We start from the raw sequence: 17,971 nt of genomic DNA, 5'->3' as shown, positions 1-17,971 counted from the left end.
ATGGGATCACAAACAGTCAGACATGACTGAAATTACTGAACAACAATAAAAGCAACAACCACAGAAAGGAGCAATGATCATCATTAGGTGTCAACAGGAGGTACAGGATTAGAGAATGCGGTTGAGTTGAGGGATAAAATGGATTTGGGGAGCTTAAGGAATTAGTGTTGCAGAGTTTGTCAATAGAAATCCTGACATCCCCAAAGTTTAACTACAAGGGATTGGATGATGAGGGAGAGGGTGAATCAGGTACAAAAGTCACTAAAAATATTAGGAGAATAGCCTGGAGGTTAACAAATTACAGCAGCAGGAATAGAATACCTAGTGGTAGCATTTTGCAGGTTGCACAAGTTGGTGGAGTGAGAGGAATGATATATAAGTGGTAATAGTGGTGAACAGAGTTTAAGTACTTTTTCCCTACCTTTAGGAGTTGAGAGAAAGCATAGCAACCAAGGGAGATAGAAGACACAGAATTCTTTTATGAGATCTGGGTTTCTTTTAAAGGAGAGTGATCGTTGGTTTGAAAGGTAGAGGATATAGAGAAGTTTGTGATCAGCAGACCAGGGTTTCAAAGACTATGAAGTAATGAGCTAGATAATGGATGGAAAGGCTTAGAGTGGGAGGACTAAGGGGTGGTTAGAACAGGGAAAGATGAGGGAGCCATAAGATAGAATGGGTTTGGTGCTCACACCTAGGGTGGTTAGACAGGATGAACAGGACTGGGCCGCCAGTATAATATCTCACCCTCTCTCAACCTTACCCTCTCTTGACATAAACCTATTGCATTATTTCCTATTCTTTTGAGTTTAAACCACTGTGGGGTTTGAAATATACTGAGACTCCTTGAAAAAATGCTGAATAGGCAGGGAAGAAAATGTTTGAGGTTAAGAGGAAGTGAGAAAATTATATAGCAAAAGTGAGGATATTATTTTAAAATTTAGAAATTATCTCACATATTCTAATAAATTATTGCATTTATGGGAACCTCTCTGGCCAAATATTTTCTCATTCTAGATTTACAAAACAGGCCTAATTAGAATTCTCAGGACTGCAACTTTATTGAGTGTTTAATTAGATAAAAGAGATTTTTATCACAAAATAAGAAGAGCTGAGGCCCAGAGTGAAGGGGTTGGGCATGGTTTCTGAGGGCTTTCTTGAACTCCAGAGTGTCAAGAGTTAAGGGAGCAACCTCAAGAAAGACATGCAATATAGGTGTGCATGATCTGTTGAAAGAGAAGCAGATTATATTCATTATGAAATATTTCTAGAGACTTGAAAGAAAAGGAGCCCAGGAGCCTTGGTGGAAGGAGCAAGTAGCATCCAGTAAAAGAGGCTGTCCTGCTATACTATATTTCCTTCTGGTTAATGAGTCTAAATGAAGGAGAGTAGAGAAAAAGCTCCTACCAGTAGTGACTGAGAATTAAAAGCAAAGTCTCCTCAAGCTTTTGTCAAGATATGGGGCAGATATTTTGTAATGTTCCCCTTGCCTTGAAACATAATTATTTTGGGTATTTACTCCCACCCATTTAGCTGGGGATGAGACCCTAAACCTCTAATCAGTTAGAGAATTAACCCTCCTCCAGTTGTTTCTTTACTAATTGCTTTAATCTTGATCTCTAAGTGTGATCCAAAGTCCCTTGGGATCCCTAAGACACCTTCAGGAAATATAAACATCTCTCAAAGATTTTTGGAATATTCTCATTAATTTTTAAAATTGAAAGAATTGGAAGGCCCCAACTTTGAGAATCATTGATCTTGAATAAAGGAATTATTTTTAAATGAAGCTCATCCAAGTATGCTAATAGATACTGAGACTGACTCTAGATGACCTTAGAGGTTTCCTTCCTATATTAGATAAGACATATTTACGAGATTCCCCTTCCTATTGTTGAACCCAATGAGTGAGACCTATACCAGAATTTGATAAGTTTGGAGATCTTTATTTCCCAGGAACTGTCTAGCAATGAAGATTATACAAATCAAACAGTAATGAGCATTCAGGGGAATTCAGTGTTTTGAGCGGGGGAGTACCTGAGACCAAGCAGGATACAGAAGCAAAGACAGCAGTTAGATATATTGTCTTGTCATATTAATACAAACATATATAAACAAATGACTCAGTATAGATAGGGGGCTAGACAGAATAGGAAAAGGGTCAAGGTCTTTGAACTAGTTTCCTGAGACAGAGGGAGTCACATATTCATACGCTTCTGCTGTATCTGGGGAAGGGGGAGGCAGTCCTGGAATTTAACAGATACCGGAAGATAATTAGGCTAACAAGGGTGTTTTGTATATCTTTAGACAATTTTATGGTATATCCTTGACCCCCAGGGTCAAGAGCTTGAGTCCTATCAGACTATTTTCAGACCCAAAGGCGCCTAACCAAAGTTATATTTCTAAGGAATTTCTCAGGGCCCAGAAGGATGTCAGGGACCCCTTCCTCTACAGGAATTTCACAAACATTGATACTGTACTTCACTATCTCAGATAAGACATACTTATCAGATATACTTAGAATCCAAATTATCCCTACACTGTAACCAATAATCTTGTAGAATATAAGTATCTTGAAAGAGATACTTATTATTCCCTAATAAGTAAACCTAGGACATGAACATGCAATTTTCAGAAGAAGAAATGCCAGCTATCAACACACCAAGAAAAATTTCTCCAAATCACTAATAAGAGAAATATAAATTAAAACAACCCTAAGACTTAATCTCATACCAATCTGAAGGAAAATACTGAAAGGTTTATGAGAAACCAGGTATATTATTGCCTTGGTAGCCCAGCCATTTTGAAAAATAAATTGGAATTAGACTAAAAAGTCAATGAACTATATTTTGAAAATAGGTCTTCCTCACTCAAAGTCTAATGCTCTATCCACTAAACCACTTAGTTTCCTGTAAGAAACGATGGATATTAAATATTTTTAAATTAATTTTTATTTTTTTCATTAAATTCACATTCACTTTTTCTCATTACCTCACCCACAACTGAAAAAGAAAAAACAAAGCCCTTAAAACAAATAAGTATAATCAAGCAAAACTATTTATATTTCTACACTGACTGTGTTCTTACAAAAATGTGTACATATCAATCTGCATTCTGAATTATTGACTTCTCTGTTAGAGAGGTACTTTGTATGTTGGAGTGTTGAGTAAGGACTTTGAGTTCTTTTTCAGGACTCACCTTTGGGGTCCACCTCATTCACCCAACTCTTACTTGTGACTCCAAGAAGCTTTAGCATATAGCCCCAACTTGGTGAAATCATCTAGGCAGATGGGCTAATCCACGTTGAGGATAACCAGTCACTGAGTTGGAGCTCATCCAAGTTTGCTAATAGGTACCGAAACTGACTCTAGATGACCTTGGAGGTCCTCTTCCTATCTCAGATAAGACATACTTATAAGGGTCCCCTTCCTATCTCAGATAAGATATACTTATTAAATATACTTACAATCCAAATTATCTCTAGTTCTGGTCTGCTTACTGGGACAGGTAGGGATTCCTTCCTGCAGTTAAAACTCAAAAAAAATGTATAAAAAATTTTGTGAAGATAATTCCATTAATCATGAAGTATGCATACATACACTGATGAACAACAGATGAAGGGCTTGAATTAAAGTAGTAGTTCTTTGAGTAGAAAGCAGCAGTCAGATGAGAATCCTGCTATGGGAGGCAGAGGGAACAATCTATTTTTTTTTTCAAAAGCTAAAAACAGAAAGTTAATTATTAAATAAGGAATAATAGAGGATAAGAATTTGATTTTTTATCAAAGGATCTGAATACATAAAAAAGAAGAAAATTCTACATTACAAAATTAATTAGAAAAAAAAATTTTGAAAACTGCTGAACACAAATTTGACCACTAAATTTTATAAGGAACTGATAGAAACATTCCAAGGAAATACTCAGTTCACCACTGAACAAATGCTCAAAAGATATGATAAAGGAAATCACAAATGAATAAATAATTACTTGAAATTATTTTTAAAAATTTCAACCTAATTATGAGATAAACACAAATTAAAACAACATCAAGATTTTATTTTAATCCTGCCAAAATTGGTACAAATAGTTAAAAGTATGAAACTATAAGGATTATGAAGAAATAGATATGCATGCTTTTCCAATGCCAAATTAATAAAATTTCTTTGGAAAGGTATGCAATAATAAATTGCTCACAAAAATAATCATTTCCTATGACCTTGGAAATCATTTTTCCATTTGAGAAATGGAATATAAAATTACTTACTGGAAACAAATTAAATGCCCAACAATTTGTAAATTGGTGAATAGATAATTATATATCAGTTTAAGAGAAGACTAGAATGCAGTTATTACAATTATGAAGATTAAGAAATTTAAAAAATGTCTATGAAGCACAGAATATATGTTTAGAGAAATAAATCATATATTAACAATTATAATCAAAGAAGAACAAATATACAACAGAGATGAATAAAGAATGAATCTACAGTAGGCACCATCAATATGTTTTGGAAATACAATTTATAGAAATTAATTTTTAAGTATGATGAGTTGTTTATACATGATCATTTGGTTTTACCATTAAGAAATGAAGTACTTAATAAATTACTTGTTAAACATGATGGATATGGGAGGATAGTGGAACAAATTATGGTTTATTAATGTAAAAATGTTTCAAATGAAAATTACAAATAACACATACAAGAAAAATATGGAAATATCTCTTCAAAGAGACTCAGTAAAACTAGGTCTCTATATCCCCCAAGTACAATAAAGTTTAAAAGATAAAGCCAAAGTTATTCCTATCTTAATTAATTAATTTATGTATCTTAAATTAAATTAAATAAGATTTATAAAAAGACACTGACTATAAACATTTTAAATTTGTTTGTTAATTCACTCACCACCTAAGAAAGACCCCATTTTTACAAACTAGTTGTCAGACTGCATCACCAGTGTCATTTGGTAACTGCTAGCACAACTTCTTCTAAGTGAGGAGTTTGGAGAGGGAAATGGAATAATAAGCAAACTGCTAGGAGATGCTGTTAGAACAATAAAAAAGAGAATCATTTTAATCCATGAATTAAGATTTAATAGTTCATGAGTATAAAAAAATTTCATCTTAACTGCTTAGTGGAGAATAAAAGATAAACACAAAATATGAACTCTACTGAATCCTCAACTTTTGACCTCAAATTCTTCATGGACATGTAAAATCTTATTTCTTTTTAAAAAATTACTGAGAGAAAAAAATCATAAGACAGGTTTTAAATTTCAGGACATTAAGCAAGAAAATAGAATGTTAAATGCATTAAAAGTATATCACCGTGATAATAAAAAATAAAGATCTGTCATCTTAAAGTCCACATAGATATTTTAAACCTACATGGTATAGGTATTAACGAAGTATTTTGTTAAATATGTTTGTATGTAAATCAGTTTACATGTTTAACAAAATACTTCTTTAATAAGTTATTCAAATGTCACAACCCTACTTTTTCAAAGAAAACTGTAAGTATAAAACTAATTGGCCCAAATTTTAAAAATCATTGCTACAAAGAAAAATTAACTTGAGAAAATCAGCCTTGGAAAAATAGGAGGTAGATAGATACAAACAAATTATAATGAACAATAATGTTAAATAATAATAATGTTAAACAAAATCTATAAAAACTAAAAAGTTTATCCTAAAAGAAAAAAAAATCTAGGTATAGAAGAGGAAAGGACACAATTTAAGAGGAATGTCTTCATCTATGTCTTAAAGGCCCTGATTATTGGACTAGCAAAAACAAATATCAGATTAGAAAAGGGAAATAAATATCTTTTTTTTTAGATAGAAAGATTGTTCTTTATTAATGACCCCAACCGTATTTTCTGGTATTTTTCTGGAGTTTTAAACTCAAATACTTAGGCGGAAAACAGGTTAATAGTGCATTTTCTGCAACTCATTACCACTAACATATTGCAAAGCAAACAGCTTGGAAAGAGGGTGACAGAGAAAAGACTGGGGGTGGGGTGGGGGAGGTAAGGGAGAGATAAAGAAAAGGAATTAAATTGTTCATAGTGGAATTCTTGTTTTTTTTAAATTCTTGGGAACTATGAAGTGCTTGAAAGCACAGCTCGATTCTGCAGATTATTTTCCAAAGGTGTACAAAATAGAACCAAAATGGGAGAATTCCTTTAGAATCTGGAGAGGTGCAATTTTAAAAGCTCCGATTATCCGGTAGCAAGTGCTCCAGCCTTCTGTTGTCAGCCTTCTCCTCTGTCTGTTCCCAACAGTTCAACGCGGCGAAAATGTCTTCCCCGTGATTGTTTTCATTTCCTTCTTTTCTGCATCTGGGCATGCACGGTTCAGCACCTTGAGGAAGTCATGTTTTTGCCAGCATTCCGGTGTGAATATAGGCCTTAGAACATTTGATATGATAGTGCAGGTATTCCCGGAATGTGTGAATCAAGTTAAGGGTGTTGTCTCTGGCATTAGCATTGGTATGGCAGGGGAACAGCACAAAAGTAATATAACCAATGTTATCGCCTGCGGCGGCATCTGTGTCTTTCAGCTCTAGAGGAGGCTTCCTGTGGCTGAAGAGGACCTGGAGAGCTGTGTGGCTGGCCCTGCGTCCTTCTTTGAACTCCTGCATGAATACCTTTCCAATCACCACATCATCATCGTCCTTAAATACTGTGCTAAAGACGATCCTTCTTAGATTCAACATACATTGTCGAATCATCTCTGTAATGGATTACTGCCCTGTTCTCTCCTTCCTTTCCCTCTTCCTGGAATTTGAAGTATTTCTCAAGGACAGAGGCAAAACAATTTCGTTTCAACATTCCAGCCTGATGCACGATGGAATCCTTTGAAGCAGGTAGATTCTCAAGGTTATATAGCAAAGAGACATTGTATCCTGATTCTGGATTTATCAAGAAACTTCCATATACCCTCTTCAACAACTCATCAGCTCCATGTGCTTGTAGTTCATTGCAGAATTTCAAAGAAATACTGACCATCACTTTTGTTTTGTCTCCATCTACATTGGGATTCGAAATATGATAAAGAACTCCATCAGAGTCTGCAAATGTTACCTCTACTGCCTCTGGTTTGTTTCCGGCGGCCGCGTTCTCCAACTTGAGCGCCAGCTTCTCCTCGATGATGCGGTTGTTCACCTCCAGCAGGATGAGGGCGGCGGCGGCGGGGGCTGCCCGGGCCGGGGAGGACAGAGGGTGGCTGGCGCCGCGAGGCCGCCCCCCGCCCGGGCCGGGGAGGTGGGGACCGGGACCGGGGTGCCGGGGAGGGCGCGGGGCGCAGGCCTCCGCACTCGGGCGAGCCCTCCTCTGCCGCCCTCCCGCCTCAGCGACCTGACCGCTGCCGCTGCCTCTGCAGCCGCCTCACCCAGCGCCCCAGGTCCGCCGAAATAAATATCTTGACAAAGACCTTTTGTCTTCAAAGACACTCTTCAGCAGGAAATTCGAATTTAGTGACTGAACTTCCTTGGCACAATACATATAAAAAGCACGACAGTTTTAGACTGTGGACAAACTGGACTGGACTGTTTTTTGATCAAAAATGATTTTTAAAAAAATCACACGAAAGAATTTATACTGCAGAGAAAAGTTGAAATCTCTGTATAAAAGAACCATTTCTTGCTATTTGGGAAATTAAAACTGTAGCAATTTGCAAACCTCTCCTCTCTTACCACAGTCTCTGTAAACTTTAGAAATGGTCTTTTATTAATATTCTTCTCTTTGCTTTAGCTGAGCCTACTTCAATCAGGCTCACCTCTCTACTGAGGATTCTCATAAAAAATGTGAAAATTTATTCATCAAATATGAATTACTGAGTTCAAAATTGTTAATTAATTTCTACCTCCATTCATTCCTCAAATGATACTAAACACTAAAGAACTGGGCTTGAAAACTAGATCACATGAAAACGAAACAATACCAAACATCCATTTATTTAACTAATGTATTACCAGAGTGTGCTATGCCACTGTCTGGATCTTCATTCTGGTCTCTTTCAGGCATGCCCATTGGGTTGCTGTGAACTGTAAAGAAAGGCAAGCATGTTAAATACAAAATGAACTTTTGTTCAGAATGGTGGCACTCCTTTTAATTATCAAAACGAAATCATACTCCTTTCATTGGATTCAGTTGTCTTTTATTTTCTAACAGCATGGCATATCCCCAACTCCAAGAATAGATGCTAAGCTGAACAAGCCCAGGTAGTTATTTGAAGATCATATATATACATATATATATGTATATATATGAAATGCTGTTATTTAATAAAGAAAGAAGCAAGGGTCAAATTAATTTTTTAACAAAAAAATTAAATTAATCCAAGTCCCACTTAGACTTCAGCCTGGCAAATGTAATCTGACACTACACACAAAAATGTGTTTAGGAAATTACAGAGAATAGCAACAATTGGCCAAGGAGAGCATAGCATGGATTTTATACTTTTTCAATTATCGCTCACTCTGTGATATAAAACCAGACATATGTATTCTTAAGATTTAATGCTACTTGTTCAACTGAGGCTTCAATACAAAATAAAATTTCTTATATCAAAGTGTGGATAGACATTTTATAAAAAAATAAAGAGTGAATTTTATTTCATTTTTTGCAATTGGTAAAGAGCTCTTCAGAGGAAACTTGAGTGGTACTTAGGAATTTATTTTCTTTACATTTCTTTATATTATTAAGCTAACTGATATTGGTTTTGGCACCTTTCAAATTTTGGGAAATAATCACAAAATTATAATTTCATGAAAATGTTATTTCCAAAATACTCAATTCCAATGAAAATATGATTTCCAGAAATAGTAAAAAACAAATTCCATAATTATGGAATGAAACTATCCAAAAGGTATTTTTTCTTCTATATTCATAATCAACTTTCAACTGGTATCTTATTTCCAAAACTAAACTACAAAATTCTAGTAGCCTGGTCACACCAGCTAGTCTACCCACACAGCACATTGCAAACCTGCAAAGAAAGAGGAGCTCCTGATTAGGTGGAGCGGGCCTTGCTCAGAGAATGCCCTCCTAGGACTGCAAAACTGTGAAAGACCTACATGGCAAAATGTAAAATACATATGAAAGAATGAAGTTAGAAAATTAGCTGAGTGGCAGCTGGTTCCAAAAGAAAGATAAAGCATCATGTGAGCAGTCCAACAGATTTGGAGGAAAACAAATTTTACATTAACCAGAACTGAAGTTCAAGCTGTAATAAGTACCCTTGTTAAATTCAGATTTCCTCGGGTTGGTTATGATTTATTTAAATGGTGAAACTTTCATAGTGTCAGTGGAGAATTTGTAGAGGTACTCTACCATTAGAAAAATAGATACTCACACAGATACTCAAGAAAGCAGAATATATCACAAAATAAGTGTGATTTTATAACACCTACTCCCAAAGTAAAAAGAATAACATGGATTGGACTCAAGGTCTACTAGAATTCATAGAAGAAGGTAATGTGAATTTTAAAATCAAATTATAATACCAGCAATCAGTAAAAATGTTTATTAAGCCAGGCACTATGCCATGTGTTGGGGATACAAAGAAAGGCCAAAGCCAGCTACTTTCAAAGAACTAAGAGTCTAATGAAGAGACAATGCACAAGCAACTATACAGGCAGGTAGAGGCTAAACTGGAAATAATCAATAGAGGAAAGTACTAGAATTAAGGGAGATTAGGAGAGATTTCTAATAGAAAGTGGAATTATTACCTGGGACTTGAAGGAAGTCAGGGAAACCAGAAGGCAAAGAGAAAACATTCCAGCCATGAGGGACAATCAGTGAAAATTCTTGAGTCTGGAGGTGGAGTATCTTCTTAAAAAGAACATCAAAGAGGCATTGGCATAAATTACGGTATCTTAAAGTACATGGTAAGGAGGAAGGTGTGTAAGCTGTAAGAATCCTGGAGGGGAAGGAGGAGAGGGTTAAAAAAAAGTCTTGAAATGTCCAAGGATTTTATATTTGATGCCAGAGGCAATAGAGAACTATGGTAGTTTATTGAGAGGCAAAAGTGAGAGGAAGACAAAATGTAGTCAACACTAATGCTTTAAGAAAATCACTTTAGCAAAAGAGTAGAGAATGGATTGGAGTGGGGAGTGACAAGTGATTTGAGACTATTGTAGTAGTCCAAGTGAGGAGAAAGGACCTGAATCAGATTGGCGGCAATATCAGAAGAGATAAGGGGACATATATGAGAGAAGTCATGAAGGTAAAATCAATAGAAGATAGTAACAGACTAGCTTGGGATGAATAAAAAATTGAGGATACATGTAGTTTGCAATTCTGAATGACTGGAAAAAGGAAGGTAACTTTAAGAATGATAGAGAAGTTAGGAAGAGGAAGAATTTTGGGGAAAAGGTAATGAATCCTGCTTTGGACATATTTGATTTAAGATAGCTATAGAACATTCATTCCAAGATATATAATAAGCAGCTGGAAATACAAAACTAAGGTCAGAGAGGTTCTAGCTGGGCAAACAGATCTGAGTCATCTGCAGAGGAGATGATAATTGGAGCCACAAGAACTGATTAGACTACCAAGTGAAATAATATAGAGGGAGAAGGGGAACGTTGAGATCAGATTCTTGAAAAACACCCACAGTTAGTGGATGTGACCTGGATGAAGATCCAGTAAAGGATTTTCAAAGTCAAAAAAGAAAGAAAAAGTGGTTTCCTAAAAACCTGGAGAGAAGAGAATACCGGAGAAAAGGATAATTAACTTTATCAAAAGTTATGAGCTTAAAAACCATGTGTCTTGAGAAAAGTTCACTAGATTTGATAGTTCAGTGGTAACTTTGGAGGGAGTACTTTCAATTGAATGATGAAGTTGAAAGCTAGATGGTTAAAAAGAACAGATTAAGAGAAAAGGAAGAAACATTTTACCTAAAAAGGGAAGAGAAATATCTGCAAAAGTCATGAAGGATGGATGGATCAAATGAGAATTTTTAGGCAATAGGGAAGCGGCCAATAGACAGGGAGAAAATGAAGTGCAAGAATGTTTGTGAAAGAGCAGGCAATCTGCTGGGGAATAGAGTATGAATTGAGATCATTTGTTCCTGTACAAAGATTAGCCTTGACTAGGAGAAGGGCCACTTTCTCTTTAGAAATGGGGGGACTGGGAGCATTTGAGATGAGGAAGAGTTGTAATCAGAAAAAAAATGTTAATGAAATATAGTACTACAAAAAAGACAATAGCTTATTACCAAAGTTACAAACTAAGCAAAAATTATATGGGAATAAATATGTTTATGATGCCATGAGACAAGAAATATGTAAGCACAATCATAAGAAAGAAAAAAAGAAGGCAATATAAGATACCTCAGGGAAAAAAAAATCTGACTTATTAAACTTTGTGAAAGTCAGTCATAAACCAAAAAAGAACCTATATGTATAATGAAGAAATAATGAATTTCACTGATAAAGGTCTTATTTCTATAGTTTAAACATATATATATATATATATATATATATATATACATGTATGATGTCTATCTATATATACATATACATATATAGATATTGAATCAATTTTATAAGAATAAGATATTCTTCGATTGATAAATGATCACAATATGGATAGAAGAAGAAGAAATTCAAGAGATCAAAACTGCTATGAAAAAATGTTCAAAATCACTATTAATTAGAGGAATGCGAATTAAGAGAAGTCTAAAGTACTACCTCACGTTCATTAAATTAACCAAGTTTACAAAAAAAAAAGGAAATTGACACATGCTAAAGTAGCTGTGGGAAGACAGATTTTAATATACAGTTGGTAGAGCTCTGAAGTGTCCAGGCTCAGACCTGTATATATTGCACCAACTTAGCTACTGCTGGAGGGAAGATCAATATATATTTTGAATTCCAGGAGTATGAAGACCATTCTTGCTTTGGAGAGAAAAATTTTGAACTAGGTCCTAAAATCTTTAAGGAAGGAAGGAAGGAGAGCGTCCTGGGGATGGTCTAAAATAACTACCAGAATCTTGAATGCATCTTAAAGAAATAGAAATTGTTGAGCAAAGATGGTAGAGGGAGAGTCTGGAAGTTACAATAAGGAACTAATACAGACTCTCTGACCATAAGTCAATATTTTTTGAAGAAGGGGAGAGAGAGAGAGTAAGAATGAAAGTCAACTAATATGGGAATGCTTGGTCAGGGACTGAATGTCCTATGAAGTGACATCAGAGTCTCAAGCAGAACTGCAACATGAGGAAGAAAAAAGTTTAAGATGAAAGTGACTCAGGTAACTTATAGAGCATGCATGGCAGAAAGTTCAGTGAAGCAGGAGAGATATTTGAAGTGAGATATTTGGGAAGAATGATTAGAATACATGAAAATGGAGGGATGGGCTGAGGGAATGAAGGAAGCAAACAACTACCAAGCATCTATCAGGGCTTAAATGCTTTACAGCTAATATATCATTTGATATTCACAGCCACCCTAGGAGGTAAATCTAATTATGATTCTCATTTTACACCTGAGGAAAATGAGGCAGACAGCCATGAAGTGACTTGCCCAGGACTATATTAGGTAGTAAGTGTTAAACATGCAGAATCCTGCAGACAGCCCCATGGGAAGACACCAAATAGTACTACCAACATCCCCAAGGTTTAGATGCTTCAGATTGCATGATTGTTTTCCTGATGACTGGCCTGCAAAGCACAGCTTGAAATGCTGTCAAATTTGATAAAGTTAAGGAGGTTTCACAGGGCCCCAATGAAAACCCCACCGATTACTTAACAGACTTGAGACTGCAACCAAATATACTACTAATCCTGAATCTCCTGAAGGATATCCACTTCATTTCTCTGTCAGCCCCGATATCCATAGAAAACTGAGGAAGATGGAAGCTGGTCCACAGTCAGCTATAGAAGACTTGATCAGTGTGGCCTTTTTGCTCTTTAATAATCAGGATGAAAAGAAAGCTAATACCAGAACACATCTCTCCAGATGTTGGCCCCTACAATTAATGGGTTTTGAGACCCGGGAAGGGCACTTATTAATGTCAGTGATCCAGAGGTGACTCTTTTAAATGTGGTAGGTCAGGACATTGGGCAACTCAGTGCCGAAATCCCAGATTCCCACCCCCTACCCCCCCAAGCCTTGCCCAAGATGTAGCAAAAAAGGACGCTGGAAATCAGATTGCTCCACTGTTCCTGGAATGGGAGGACCTCAGTAGTTTCCTAAGGACCTTCCTCCTCTCTTGGGTTGGGCCATGGATAAGTGACAGTGCCCAGGATCTGCCTCAGCTCTTGAACCCATCACACAAGTGGAACCTTGGGTAGCTCTCCAAGTGGCAGGTAAGGCAACATCTTTTCTCCTAGACACAGCTGGAGTCTGCTTGGACCCAGCCCACTGTTCCTTCCTTCAATAAACAGCTTTGCATTTATTTCCATTTATTGTGCCATCTTCCTTTTTTCCTGGAGAGTTCATCCTCTGACCTTTCCGTAAATATCTGAGGTTGAATGTGAACTCATCCTCCTGGTTCCACCTATATGGTACTCTTTTTTATTATTGATGGGATGGGTTCTAAATCAGTGGGATGAGAGAGTATGAAAGGGATGTAAGTGGACTAACCATGACAGAATAAGTCACTGAAGAGCATCAAAGACTGGAGAGAAGCACATGGAGGGAGGCAATTGATTAGATTGTTCAAGGCCCTTCCTGAGGAGCAAGTTTATATGGGATGATCTCATCTACTCATTGAAAGAGGCTAGGTAGAAGGAGGGGTAAAGGTTAGCTTGGAAGCAAAAAAAAAAAAACAATCCTAGTTTGGAATAAGAAAAGGAATGAATAAAGAAATAGTTGAAGAACTAAGAGAAGTGAGAATTGTCAATTTAGGGTGGATTTGTTTTAGTTCTTTTCATTTTGGACCAAATCTCTGATGTTATTGGCATAGATATATATCGTTAACCTTGCCTACTGATTTCCCTGGCTTCCTTTAAATCCTAAATAAAATACTACCTTTTACAGCAGGGCTGTTTTGCTATGATGTGGTTCATGGAATTTTATGCAGCCTCCTGTGGGTTTACTAAGTACTTTATTAATTTTTTTCTTTTGTTTTTTAAGTTTTTGCAAGGCAGATAGTGTTAAGTGGCTTGCCCAAGGCCACACAGCTAGGAAATTATTACGTGTCTGAGGCCCAATTTCAACTCAGGTACTCCTGACTCCAGGGTGATGCTCTATCCTTTGTGCAACCTAGCCACCCACCAATGTCTTCTTTCAAAGCAGATTTGCATATTGTATTCTGAGGGTGTTTCTTGGGGTATTGAGAGGTTAAGTGAGTTGCCAAAGCTCTCATAACCCTTATGTGCCAGAGAAAGAATTTGACCTTAGTTATTCTTGACTTCATGATTCTCTTACCATTATGTAATGCTGCCTTTCTGCTTAGGTTCTGGACCAAAAATATAGAGTGGGTGAAATCAATTCGATTTTGTGATTCTCTCCAGCTATGTTCAGCCCCCTCTGAACTGGAATTAAAAAAAATCAGATACAGGCCATGTCACAGAGGTAACAACATCTAATCCTAGTAGGCTAGGTTAGTTTTTCCTTAAAAGGTACTGAAGCCATCTTTGAGATTTCCTTGGCACAGGGATCTAAGACTTTTTTTTTGCTAAGGCAATGGGATTAAGTGACTTGTCCAAGGTCATCCAGCCAGAAAATTATTAAGTGTCTGAAGCTGAATTTGAGCTCAGGTCCTCATGACTCCAGGGCTAGTAAGTTATCTACTGTACCATCTAGCTGCTCCAACAGGGGTTTAAGACTTAAAACTGCTGCTGTAACTTCTTCCTAGTTTAAGAATAATAGATGTGCTTTGATTTGAATATTATGCCAATCATATTCATGATGCCATGATTTGTACATTATGTTTATTATGGTGAGGAGTATGTTGTGCAGGCATCCTCTTCACTTGCCTTTTCCAGAACCATTTCACCCTATGAATAATTTGATAGAAAATAGGACTTCTGGTGATGATCTCCATCCATGTTACAGGAATCCTTGGTCCCTGTGATTTATCCTCCTATATTAGTAAGGCATCTTGGAGCTGTAGCAACTCCAGGGAAAGTACAACAACATATGGTCATTATGTATCATAGTAACATTGGGCTATGACAACACAGTCAATCCAAATTTGTCTCTCAATTTGATAAATCATCAGTATCGCCTTGCCTCTCAGACCATCAAATACTTTCCCCTGAAATCCAGAGACTTTAGTTTCCTTGAAGCAGCCCAATAACACTGTTGTATCACTAGTAGGCATTATTTATGGTCAGGCTATGATGGTATTGGATTATGTTTGAACCTCCAATTTGCATGCTTGATTAATTAGAACATTCTTGGAAGATGCTTTCACTCTGGTTCATCTTTTGACCATCCAAGAAGTTCACCTATGATGCACAATCCAAAAGCCCAATTCCATAAACCAATAAAATAGAAACAAGGCCTTAGAATATGTCAACCCACAAAGTGTCCCTACTTCTGACTAGAAACATCTGACTGGCTCCCCAGCATGACCAATACAGAAACACAGAAGCTGTATCCAACTTTACACTTATTGAACATTTTTCAGTCCTCCAGAGAAGTGAATTTCTTTCTGTTAATTTTAAGGAAGCCAACAAGAGTCTAATTTCCTTCCAGTCCTAGATCTGAACTAACATGGCCCGAAAATTTGGTGCCAACAAGATTGTATTGGAATGATAGCTCAGGTGGGGAAAAGGCAAGTGTGAAGGAAAGTGAGCCTCAGGGGATTATAAAATCATGGCCTTCAAACTGCCCTAAACCTTAAAGATGTCCAACTCTCATTTTGCTGATGAGACAACCAAGACGCTGAAAAGAGAAGTAATTTTCCCAAGTCACATGAATTATTAGTTAATTTGTGAAATTATGAAATAGATCTGGGCACATCTGGTTCTTTGGGAACTCATTAGGAAAGTGGCAGCAGGAAATAAGGTTGGACAATAAGAGGCTGAATATGAACCAGAAAATCTGAGGTGACCGTGCTAACAGAAGCTTGTGGTCTCTGTGGCCCCTATGCTTCTGTAAATGCTGAGCATAAACTAGAGACAGATATAATTGACTCTCAATGATGAGAGATAAAAGGTAGACACCAATTTAAATATTTTTTAGGTCTTTAAGAACCAAGTCCTGAAGATGATAAATGCTGCCAACTGTCACTTGTTGAATTTCCAAGCTTTCTGTATTTGGAGTTAATTGTGATCTCAGAGCTCCTTGATCAGGTCTAGATCTATCTTAAAGACTTGAATACAGCTATATTTAGCTATACTGAAGCAACTGTTGTAGAATTTTTATATGGCAATTGGGAATTCTGTCATACTGACTTCATTGGGTCTCTGATGGAAGATAATGCAGGAGGTATGTGAAAGGACAGTAGTGAATGCTTCCCAGGAATCCAGAAACCTTTATAGAATTAATTTAGCTCAACAGAATTCCTAAGGCTGAGTTAAAAGAAGAGAATAATTATATGCTCCCTTTGCTAAAATGTAATTCTGATTTTTCACTGAGATTTCCAGTAATGGTTTGATAGTGGGCATTCACTGAGGTCCCAGACATTCTCTGTTATCTTGACCTCATTAGTGTGGTAGACCATCCAAGACCAGTACCAGCTTACATACCAGCAAGGAGTAATGCAGCCCTGGCATAGTGAGATAGCCCGAGCTTGGTTAGGACATGAAGGTTGCTCTCTCACTGGTAGCGGGAAATGCTTTAGGTGAGTGTTCCCTCCATCCCTGGCTCAGGGGGAAGTGTGAACACTGGCAGCAATATTCGGGCTCTAGTAGAGATGGTGTCATGAACCACTCATGCTGGAGAAATTCCTTCTGGCAACATCATGCAACTCTCAAGCTTCCCAGGAGAACAGTATGGAAAAGCTGGCTCTCCCTCTCCCTCCAATTCTCCCACAGTTGCCATGCAGACATGAGGAAATGTGAGCTAAAGCCTATGGCATTCATAGATAAGCCAGATCCAGAACTGGGGGTTCTTCTTCTGTCTTTATTTTTTCCAGATCGTAGGTGAATGAGCCTGCATTGTTGCATGAGATTGTTACCCAGGTCTGATTTGGAAATGAAATGAAATGAAATGTAGCACATCTTCAAAGGAAATATAGTGTATTAGTTCTGGCTTTCTCTCCTAGAGACAAAGTGGCTGGCTGGCTGTACCTGCCCTTTAGAATTCCAGGGGTAACCATGATGTGTTTCTTCTCTATTACTTCCAACTATGGCTCCCGTATCTTCCCCATTCACCTGTTGTTGGAACCCTTGATTGATCTCAGTTTCATTTTACCATTTAAGATGTTTACTTCAAAGATATAGCAGGAAGAAAGTATGAAACATTTCTCAAAACCTCAGAAGCATTCCCTATTCTAGATTCTTTAAGGCTGATGGAGACCAGCAGACTCAGACATAGCTCAGTTTCTTCATAGCATCTAGCTCAAATTCAAAAGTAGTGTCCCTCCCTGTGAGTTTTTATCTCACAGGTCCGGAAGATCCGTCCTGGAAGGTTACTTAATTCTAGGGGTACGGAGGCATGCTGACTGCTTACAAACTCTGGCATGCTGTATGCTGAGATGCCTTCTGGATAGCAGGTAAGGTTGGAGAAGGCTGAACTCCCTTCACCAGTGACTGTAAACAAGAGGAAACACTGAATTTTTGGGTTAAGGCTGAGGTAAACAAGGCTCTTTTCCATGCTTGCACAGCAGTTTCCTCTCCATCACAAGATTAACCAATGAGAACCAATTACAGAATATTCCCTCATGCTGCAGTGTCTCTCCAAGATGCTTTCATTCTACATCATCATGGCTCTCCCAGAAGCAGGATCCCATCTTCCTTCAAATGGAGAAACACTACCAGCGGTACTCTGTGCATGTGTGTCAGGCCCCCATCAGAGAAATAATTTTATTAACATGCCGTCAGAGTCAGCCGAGGCCCAGGCTGCCCACCCCCCCCCGA

The 17,971-nt window shown here is 37.3% G+C and overlaps 1 long non-coding RNA gene and 1 pseudogene across 1 annotated transcript; both read right to left on the bottom strand.

Moving 5' to 3' along the window:
• Positions 1-4,697: 4,697 nt before the first annotated feature.
• Positions 4,698-9,980, bottom strand: LOC141518928 (uncharacterized). Its single transcript, XR_012477314.1, has 3 exons — positions 9,723-9,980; positions 7,965-8,036; positions 4,698-5,036 (listed from the first exon to the last, which is right to left on the bottom strand). It is a non-coding gene; the product is annotated as an uncharacterized LOC141518928 (long non-coding RNA).
• LOC141518919 (actin-related protein 2/3 complex subunit 2 pseudogene) lies at positions 5,744-7,357 on the bottom strand (annotated as a pseudogene).
• Positions 9,981-17,971: the final 7,991 nt, after the last annotated feature.

The sequence above is a fragment of the Macrotis lagotis genome, chromosome 1 (genome assembly GCF_037893015.1).
Source record: "Macrotis lagotis isolate mMagLag1 chromosome 1, bilby.v1.9.chrom.fasta, whole genome shotgun sequence".
NCBI lineage: Eukaryota > Metazoa > Chordata > Mammalia > Peramelemorphia > Peramelidae > Macrotis > Macrotis lagotis.
Note: the sequence above shows the minus strand (reverse complement) of the source record. Positions and strands in the feature narration are given on the sequence as shown.